The sequence below is a fragment of the Octodon degus genome, unplaced genomic scaffold (assembly GCF_000260255.1).
Source record: "Octodon degus isolate 3935 unplaced genomic scaffold, OctDeg1.0 scaffold00188, whole genome shotgun sequence".
NCBI lineage: Eukaryota > Metazoa > Chordata > Mammalia > Rodentia > Octodontidae > Octodon > Octodon degus.
Window position 1 is genome coordinate 3,003,032 of NW_004524764.1, and position 10,876 is coordinate 3,013,907.

The window sequence follows — 10,876 nt, forward strand, 5'->3', positions numbered from 1 at the left end:
AAAGCATTATTTAAAAAGGCAATCAAAATTTTGTTAAGCATCTGATAAAGTTGTCACAGTACTCGTTGTCAAAAAATATGTGTAGTTTTTAATAGTGAAATAATACCCACTCAAGTTGAGGAAATGGTGAAAAAGGAGCTCAAGAAACATGGGTCATGGTCACAAAGGTAGACAGCAGGGAAAATTCTGACAGAAGAGAACAGTTCAGACTGAGGGGATAACGTACACATTTTCCCAGTGAAGTAGTTTCACAGAGTGTAATCATTCCAGGCAGGGAAAAAAAATAATAATTCAAACAGAGAGCAAAGATGTTCGAGGAAAATGGAAACACTTTTTTAAAATATTAATTTTATTGAGAAACAAATAACAATGAGACAGTTTTCAAACAGGTTAGTAGGACAGTTTCAATAATTAATACATTGTATATTGTTGTCTTCATAGTGGTTATTCATAGTACAAGATTCAGACATGATATCCTGTCCAAACACTATTAGCACAAATCTTTCTTCTATTTTGTATATACAGATACAAAATTGTCCTTCATTTATACCCCTTTTTTTGTTTAGTTTTGTCAGAGATGGGTATTCCATCACAATTTAAATATTGTAGGTACATGAATTTAGCAAAATAATCCCATATAGTCTAGTAGTCCACACTAGTAGTGGGTTATCGGTAGGACTGGCAATGTCAGAAGTTGTTGATTTGAGCCTTTTACAGCTCAGTATATGAATAGGACTTTCTATACCTCGTTTTTATACTTTTCTGCTGGATGGAAACTGAAAGCTTGCCTTTCTACCAACTTGCCTACCAGGTGCTTTAATCTGGTGAGCTATTTGGCCGGCCCTTTATGGTTTCTATTTACATTAACATTTACTCTAGGTACTGTATCTTCTGTGGTTTTGGAAAAAGGCATAATAATAAGCATTTATAATTATAGTATGATTTAGAGTATTTTCACTATCTCTAAAATTTTTTCTGCTCTTTGAACTTTTTTTCTCTTCACCCAAACCTCTAGCACCCACTATCTTTTTACTGTTTCCATAACATTGACTTTAGCCTTGCCATGGTGAAATCTTAGAGTTTCTAACATTTTCAGACATGTTGAGTTGCCTGTCTTTTCATAGCTAGACAGCTTTGGTAGTATTAAATAATATACTGTTATTTGAATATACCACAGTGTATTTACACACTCACTTACTGAAGGATATCTTGGTTGTTTGCAAGTGTAGGCACTTTTAAATATAACTTTATATACTTTAATACATTTGGAGTTTTGGTGTGGACATAGGTTTTCAAGTCCTTTGGGTAAATACTGAGAACCAATGAAATCATGTGATCTGTGGGTCAAATGAGAAGAACATACTTTGCTTTCTAAGAAACTGCCAATCTATGTTCTGTAGTGGTTGTATCCGTCCATTTTCATCCCCACAAATGATGAGTAAGATTTCTTGTCGCTCTACACTTAAGCCGGGATTTCATGTACTCAGCATCCTAGGTTTTAGTCATTGTAATAGATATGAAGTAACATTAATGAAAATTAAACATCTTCGTTGTTAAGTTATTTCTCTGATATCATTTCTTCTCATAGTTTTCGTAAAAACTATATACCTAGAGAGCTCAAAAAGAAACACATAAGTACATATATGAGCTATATCTATAAAAATACACTTTGCTAAATGATTTGGGATAAATTCAAAAAAGTTTATGCAGTGGAGAAAAATGATCTTTCTTGTAATTGGTACTAGAACAACTGGATATGAATAAGGTTAAAAAGTAATACATCTGGATATAAATTTTATACTTTTTACAAAATTAACTCACAATGGACTGAACATCTAAGTGTAAAAGTTGAAGTTATAAATCTCCTAGCAGATTACATGGAAGAAAATCTAACTAGTTTAAGTTGGTTGGTGAATTTTTAGATATAGTGTATAACATCAAAGTGTATATAGCGTATAACTTGAACAATGAAAGAATTGCTGAGCTGGGTTCCGTTAGAATTGAAATTTTATTGTCTATGAAGGATGTATTCATAAAAATAACAAAAGAGAAGTCATAGATTGGGAAAAATTGTTAACAAAATATATATTTCACGTAAGCCTGGGTATTTAAAATTCTAAAAGAACTTATTGAATAAGAAAACAGAAAGTGATGTGAAATTGGCTCCACAATTTAAACATATTATATAATTTCTATTATAACTTACATTGAGTTTTTTTAGATATATTTTATTCTACTCCATGGAGGTGAAAGGCTTAGCCTTAGCATTTTGGGAAGTGGCAAGGGAAGCTAAGCACCACTACTGGAGTTAGGACAGACAGCAGCAGAGCATATGTTCCTCTTCCAAGGCCTAAATACAAAAAGTAGCAAAGGTTGTTATACAAATGACTGGTTATGGCCAAAGGGCTGTTTGCTCCACATAGAAAGGTAGTGATTGATGCTAAAATATTGGCATACTACTCAGCAATTCCTAAGGTACTAAGTAAGAGTAAGCATCATCATGGGAGCCATGAGACTAGGCACAGAACTGAATTTGACAAGGAAACCTTGGGCTGCAGCTACCTTTGAAGTACATGCTTGTTCATATGAGCAGAGGACATTCACATAGGTATGTAGTGCTGTATGTGGTCATAGCTCCTGCCTCTGGATGAAAAGAATCAAAATTCAGAGTGTATCAGTGGTAATCATTGCAATAACAAAACACAAATACATAAAGTAATATCAGGCCTTGCTAGCTTCTTATTAAAAATGAGTATAAATATATCCTTAGATTATGTGAAAGGGATGTTTACTTAAAATTTAATATAAATTGATGCACACATTTAAAATTTTTACTGGAATCCTTTGATATTTGAGCTTTGCCATACTTTATATTCCTCTTTCTCACTTTTGTTCTAGGGCTCAAGTAAAATTTAATCATTCATTGTGATAAAAGTAGTGAACCGAGGATGCTGTTTCCACCTTCTTTATCAATTATTTGTAGTGCCTACTTCCCATTTACTGACACCTTTATTTTACTCCCTGACTTCCTAGACTAATGAAAAGTAACAAGCGTGGGAAGAAACTTATGATCTTAGTCACAGACGATTTCCAAGGCTTCTTAGATAACACTCTAAAGCAAACTGCTGGTTCCTGGGCAAAAAGCCAACTGCCAGCATCTTTCCAGGATTCTTTCGTTTGAAGACATTCTCTAATTGAATACTTCTGTCTCGACGGAACTCTGTAAGCAAGGCAAAAAGCTTTCACATGGAGTAATTAGTTCCCCTTTCTCAAAAATATCCTCTTCTTTGGAGTATGTATATGGCATCTTGCTTGGAAAAACTGTCAGTTTAGATTGATTAAATTAAGGTTTTTAGACAGGGAGATTACGAAGGAAAATCTGGGTAACTCTCGAAGGCCATCACAAGTATCCACACATAGACAAAAGGGTGAGGTAAACATACAGTACAGTGAGAATTGAAGCTCTTGGACTTGAAGATTGGAGTGTGACTACATGGAAAGGGATGTGTAGAGCCCGAGAGGCTAGAAGAGAAAGCAACATACTGTGCATTCTCCTGGGACTGGCAGAGGAGCCATCAGGCCTGTACCTCCCATGTCTTGGCCTTGTGACACTGGCTTTGCACTGTAGCTCTTCAGAAGTGTGACAGAACAGATTGCTTTGTTTTCGAACAAATGAGCATGATTCAAAAACCTACACTTTGTATTTCCTTTTCCTGTCTGCTCAGTTTCTGTCTAATGGATGTTTCTCCTAATAAACTTTTCACACGTACTTATATGAATCTTAGTTTCAGACTGCTTTCACTTCAAATTCATCCTTGTCCTCTATCAGCTCCACAATATGATCTTGGAGAACAGAAAGGAGAAAACACAAGGGGCAGGTTTTAGCAGTAGGCACCATTCCTGCTAGAAGCCAAAAATGCAACAAGTTACTCTTATAGAAACTACTTTTGTAGAAATATATATTTTTTCTTTTTTTTTCACTCTAACAAAAAGTTATGTCTTCTATCAGAGGAACATATCTTATTCCCAAGTTTTTAATTGTTATCTTTATAGGGGATAAGGCACTGCGACAGCCTGCATGTCAATAGCAGCAGATATTCATACAGTGGGGTCCCTGAGGATTGACAAACATCTTAAGCCTCCAAACACGTACTTCCTGGCACTTTTCAGTTCACTGTGCCTGCATCACCATTTTTGGACAACAGGATGTGAGCAGAAGTGGCACATGCCAATCCGCGAAGCAGTGGAACGTCCAAGGGTCCCCCACCTGGAGTGTCTAGGCCCTCTCTACAGCATAAAAGGGCAAGCAGAGGCCCACAGTGTGGCTGCTGGTGGGGCACCTCCCAGAGGCTGGGCTTCAGTCCTGACAATCCATGCAAGACCCAGAACATAAGGCAGATTTAAATCTTTATTGTGTTAAAATTACTGAGATTTTTGTGGTGGATGCTTAGCAGATTATAGCTTAGTGCAATAAATCCAAAAGTTCCTGTCTTAATCCAAGAATAACAGTATTCAACTTACAAACTTCATTATTTAAGTATAGTTATGATTTATTTTAATAACTTCCCATGGGAAAAATTCAAATTTTAAAACAAGCTCAGCAACCAAACTTAAAATACAGTGCAGTCTGAGATAATTAATAATAATTGATTTTTTACATGTATTTAGTATAGGGTCTATTGCATCTCCCTACACAGATTGGACTCTTAATCCTGTTTTCAGCCTCCCAAGCACTTGGTTTACAGGTGCATGCCACCACTCCCAGTCTCAATCGCAGTCTCAGCAGGACCTGGGGATGGGGCCAGCATGACATGCTGGAGATCGAACCCCAGCCCCCAAGTCTGCCTAAGTAGGCACTTTAATCCACTGAGCTATCTGGCCTGCCCAAATAATTGATTTTTAAGAAGTAAATTATTTATGTTCAGTAGCATATATATATATATATATATATATATATATATCTTTATAAATACATTTTAGGTCTGACTACAAGACAAACACACATCACTCTTTCTCTCAACAAGTTTAAACAATCAGTCTCTTGCCCAAAACAAAAATTAATGGGGTTGGGAAGATAGCTCAGTAGAATAAGTGCTTGCCTCGCAAGCACAAGGTCCTGAGTTCAATCCCCAGTTCTGAAAAAAAAATTACAAAAACAAAAATTAAGCAATCTGTATGAAGCTATAATATAAAACTTAGGGTTTTTTGTTTTGTTTTAAGCATCTACTTTAATTAGCTTATGAAATAATAACATGATTTTAATAAAGGCATATATGATAATGATTAGTGGCAAAAACATAGTAAAACACTTTTGTGTCAATATATTCTAGAGATAAAAATAACCACTAACACTGAAATATTTGATCAATTCTCTTAGCTTAAAGAACAAATTTGTTATGAAAGTGTCACATAACAGAGTTGGGAAGTTGACTTTTTATGTAAAGGATGCTATTCATTAGCTTGTTATGTCTTTTTAAAAATAGATGATCTGTAATTTCTTTTTCAAGAATTCTCCATAAGAGGTCTTCTCAGAGGAGTTCTCAATCAGATGTAAAATCTCACAGAACTCTCCAGAGAGGTTTACCACAATAAAACTCACAGGCACTCAGAACAAACCATCATAGAAATTCTTAATAGTAACTACAAGATGTACATAATTGTAACCAAACATAATAAGCAGAAATCCCTCAGGAATTTCACTAGAGTGATGTTCCCAGAATAGAAAAAAATTAATGACCCATGTAAATAGAGCAATAATCAAATTTATAGATCTAAGAAGACATTACTATAATTGTACCAGTAGTACTTAGAGGAACATAGTACTGAGGAGAAAGGTCAACTGTCTTTATAAGCAAGTCAAATTGTTATTTTAGTGCTAATAAAAGTGCTTGCCTTGTCTTATATAAAAAGTCTATCTTTCTAAAATTTATTTGTATTAAAACTTGACTGAAAAACAGATCTATAAGCTGTTTTATGATTGTCACCGATGTTCCATCTAGTACATTGTGATAACTGTATTTAACAATATTTCAAAGTCAACATTTATTTATGTTAATTATCCTTAACTTATTCAAGGGCACAAATGAAACATTAAAGGGTATGTTGAAAGATAACATATGCAAATGGAACAAATTGAAGTGAGAGCAGGATATCCCCTTGATTCCATCCATCTTTTAGTTAAAAGTAACAAAGCTAAAGTCATTTAATAAAACACAAGTCCAGCTCAACAAAATTCACACATAATTTTCACTTCCATATGAAGCTTCCTATATCCAGTCAGTTTAATTACTCACAACCATTGAGTGACATGTTTAATCCTTTGTGGCTTGCTGAAAAAATCTCTGTAAAACTAAGCTGTGTGTTCATTAAAATGTCAGAAATATTTTCAATTCCAAATAACAGAGTGTATTTTTATTTGTTAATGTATTTGGTACAGGGTCTTGCTATGCATCTTGAACTCACAGTATCCTCCTATTATCAGCCTCTTCAGTGCTGGGATTATAGGCATGTACCACCATGCCCAGTCTCAGTGGCTGTCTCAGTGTGCCCCAGGGGCAGGGCCAGAGTGGCACATGGTGCCAGAGATCGAAGCCCTGTCCCTACATTTGCCAATGCAGGCACTTAGTTCATTGAGCTATATCACCAGCCCTTAGGACTATATTTTTTAAACATAGTAATAATGCAATAACTATGCCAGAAGGGCATAATTAACAACCATTTAAATGAAAAATTGTCTTAAGTTATTTAGGATCTTCATATATAACATCTTAATAAGAAACAAAATTATTTTAAATCTGTACATAGATAAAAATAAAAAAAGAATGTAACTTCAAAAATGCAAGTTTGACAAGCTTGTTTAATACTTTTAATAGATAATATAGCTGCAATCATTTTGACAGGGTATTTCAAAAGTCCCTCAAAATAGCAGAGTATTATAATTTACACAGAATTTCAAAAGTGTTGTAGTAATTGTACTCAACTTACATCTTCATAGTAATTGTTGGAAACACATAAATGGAAAGCCTCCTTGTGTAACCATATTCTATTTCAAAAACGTTAATTTTACATAGTAGGATAACTAATTACTTTGGTGACAATCTTCTTCATCACTAGGTCTTACTCAAGATTTATTATAGAAACTGTGAAAAACATTCTCAATACCTGTAAAAGAGGTAAAGGAAGATATTTAGAAGAATAGCTGAGCTACAAGAAACTTCTAATTTTAATTCCTTGAGAAATCTCCATACTGGTTGTATTGATTTGTATTTGTAGGAGAGTCTCCTTTTCACTACAGCAACACCAACATTTTGCAACATAATTGCAACTACTTCTGGCATAAAATAGAATGTCAGTGCTGTTTTAATTCATATTTCTCTAAAGTCCAGAGATGTTCAACACTTTTTGATATATTTGTTAGACATTTGTAATTCTTCTGAGAAGTGTACACCAGTAATGAACTCAAAGAGAAGAAAATTATGAAAACTATGATAAGTATGGTAGTATCAAGAAAAAATTAGGGCTGGAGAGATGGCTCAGTGGTCTAAAGCACCTACTTAGAACAAGCTTGGCAAAGCATCAGGGACCGCGGTTCAATCCCCCAGCACCACATGCCAGCCAGCCCCGCCCCCTGGTGGGCTGAGCTGGCCACACACACACACCTCTCTCTCTCTCTCTCTCTCTCTCTCTCTCTCTCTCTCTCTCTCAAAAAAAAAAAAAATTAAAAAAAAAAAAGAAAAAATTAATTACCTAGATATTGAAAAATTGAACTATATTGCACTGAAAAAGGAGGTTGAAGCCATCAAAAAATAGAAAGATGTCTCCTGTCCCTGGGTATGCAAAACAAATATTGTTAAAATGGTTATATACGCAAAATTATTTGGATTTAGTACAACCCTAATTGTTATGGTGTGTGTGTGTGTGTGTGTGTGTGTGTGTGTATTCCCCCTCCCCCAAAGCTTTGTGTGGTAATGAGAGTGAGATTTTTGAAGGCAGCTGAATTTAGAGTTTGTGACTGGTCCATTGGCTATTCCTGGGATTGGGAGTGTGAGTGCTACACCTGCCCTAGGGGGGGTAACCTGTACAATATAAAGGAGGAAAACCATCTGTTCTGTATGGGAAATTCTGGTCACAACTCAGAAGACCAGAATGCTGATAGAAATCCTGCAGGTAAAAAATGAGGTTCACAAGGTTTCTGCTGGGCAGGACTATATCAGTTGTTGAACTGCAGATGATCTGTGTTTTGGCTTAGCTGAAAGTTTGTCTGCATTTTGCTCATGTCCAGAGACTGCCTGAGACTGAGATTAAAGGAAGCAGACTAATTAAGCTGGCAGAAAAAATTTCAAGACAGTCTAATGCTGAGACAGTAGCATGGCTATTTTGGGGGGCTTTCAGCCAGATTTATGTTGAGAATCAAGAGTAAAAATCCCAACAGGATGATTTAAAATGTGTTTGGCCAGAAAAGAAGCTCCAGTAAAGTTGTAATCCACAAAGAGAGAGCATAAGAGATCTTGATTATTGAAAAGGAGCAAAATAGAAAGGATGGCTTGAGCTCATCATAGGAAGCAGCAGAGCTTCACCCTTCATAGCCACAAAACTGCAAGAATAAAAGAGTTTGTTTTGAGGAGAAAGTTGCACAGCACCATATTCAAGAAGGACAGCAGCATAATTTGTTCCTCAGAATTGGGTTCAGAGTGCTTAGCAATACAGCCACTCTAACCCTGCAGCCAAAAATCAAGAACGCCTAGTTACTACTCCAACAGGCAACGTAATGGCTTTGGAAGCACCTGAATGTAGAGCTTGTGATTGCATCTAATGCTGGAATCAGGGGTAGAGTGATACTCCTGCCCAAGGGTGGGTAGGCTGCATACAATAAAATGGAGGCAAGGAGACGCTGTCTTCCCTTTTTGCTTTAGTTTCTTTTTCTGTCTTCTGTTTCCATGAACTGTTTTCCCCTCTGCCACTGCCATGCTATTCTGCCTTGGAGCCAGCTGAGTATAACCTGAAATATCTACAAACTGTGAGTTAAATAAACATTTCCTCTTTAAACTTTGGAGGTTGTATATTTTGTCTCAGAAACCAGAGAAAAATAACTAAGACAACAATCAAAGCACAAATAGCATACTTCATAGATATGGAAAAAGCAATCCTAAAATTTGTACTAGGAACCATTAATGATAAAAATGTCATGATATTGCTGTAAAAATAAATGTGTGGATCAGTGTAACTGAACAGAGGATATAGAAGCATTTCTAAACACATTCAGATATTTGATCTTTAACAAAGTGAGTAAAAGCATATGATTTAGGAAAGATAGCCTATTCAGGAAGTAGCACTGAGAAAACCAGCTCTCTCTTGTCAGAATTAAGCTGGACCCATGTATAGTGAGCTAAAATCAAAATGGATCGAAGATCTAAACATTAAAACAGAAACATTGAACCTCCTGAAAGATGAAATAAGTAAGATTTAAATCATAGGTACATGAAGGGATCTTTTTAAACAGAAACCTACATGTGCAAGAAATAATAGCAAGCATGAACAAATGAAGTTACATCAGATTAAAAGCTTCTTCACAGCAAAGGAATCAATTAGTAGAGTGAAGAAACAACCTACAAAATGGGTAAAAATGTTCATCAGCTACTTTTCAAAGGGAAGAGAGAGCAGTGGTCTAAGCCACCACCTGGCAAGAGCAAATACCTAGGTTCAATCCTAGGTATCACACGCTGTGCTGGCCCCAGAACCCTGGGGTGGGCTGTGCTGGCTGCTGAAATGAAACATGGTCATGCATGCCTGAAATCTTAGCAGTGGGGAGGCTGAGACAGGAGCATTCCTATGAGCCTAAGCTGTGCAGAGAGACCCTGTGCCAAACAAATAAATAAATAAATAAATAAATTTAAAAATTCAAAGGACTAATATCTAGTATATATAAAGAACTAAAAAAAATTTAAGCACCTAAAATAAAGGACCTAAACAAGAAAAGAGCAAGTGAAAAAGCCCTTCTTACTCTGTCTGAAAAAGGCAAACTGAAATTATTACCTCTATGTTTACCTGCCACAGTGGCTAGATTGTCTTTAGCAAACCTCTTTTCCCTTTAAACAACTAAATTTATGTTCATCTGTATGAGAAAGTGGAATTTGAAATGATTGCAATAAATATAGTAGCTTAAATTGGTATATAATGGACTAAATACTATTATACTACAGAGGAAGAAATTATCACCCTGGAAACTTTAAAAAGAAAATTTAAATACATGTTATTTAAATGAACCATTTGCAAGAAAATAGCAAATTTAAGATAAAATAACATTTGATAATAAGTTATACAAATATCATCATACATAAACTGATGTGACTATATTAAAGTAGATGTTAAAGCAAAAAAAAAAATAAAGGACATTTCTCTGTGAGTGTTCAAAAAACTTACATACTTCTAATCATGTATGTTTCTTAAAACAGAACTTTAAATGCATTAAAAATGTTGATAGAATTTAAAGCAAATATAAATCATTAACCATGGTAAAGACTTTAATAACATTTGTAGAATTAATAGAACACATCAAAGGACAGATGAAAACATCAACCACGTAAGATAGTATTTAAAAATTATAACCAAGGGCCAGTCAAATAGCTCAGTAGATTAAAGTGCCTGCAAACAGGTGCAGGGACCGGGAGTTCGATCCCCAGGCCTGCCATGCTGGCCCCACCCCTATAGTGCACTGAGATAGCAATTGAGACTGGGCATGGTAGTGCATGCCTATAATCCCAGCTCTTGGGAGGCTGTAAGCAGGAGAATCACAATGAGTCCACTCTAGTAATGAGATCTTGAACACCCTCTAGACTCTTCCCTAAAATACAAAAAAAAATTAAAATAAAAATCATAA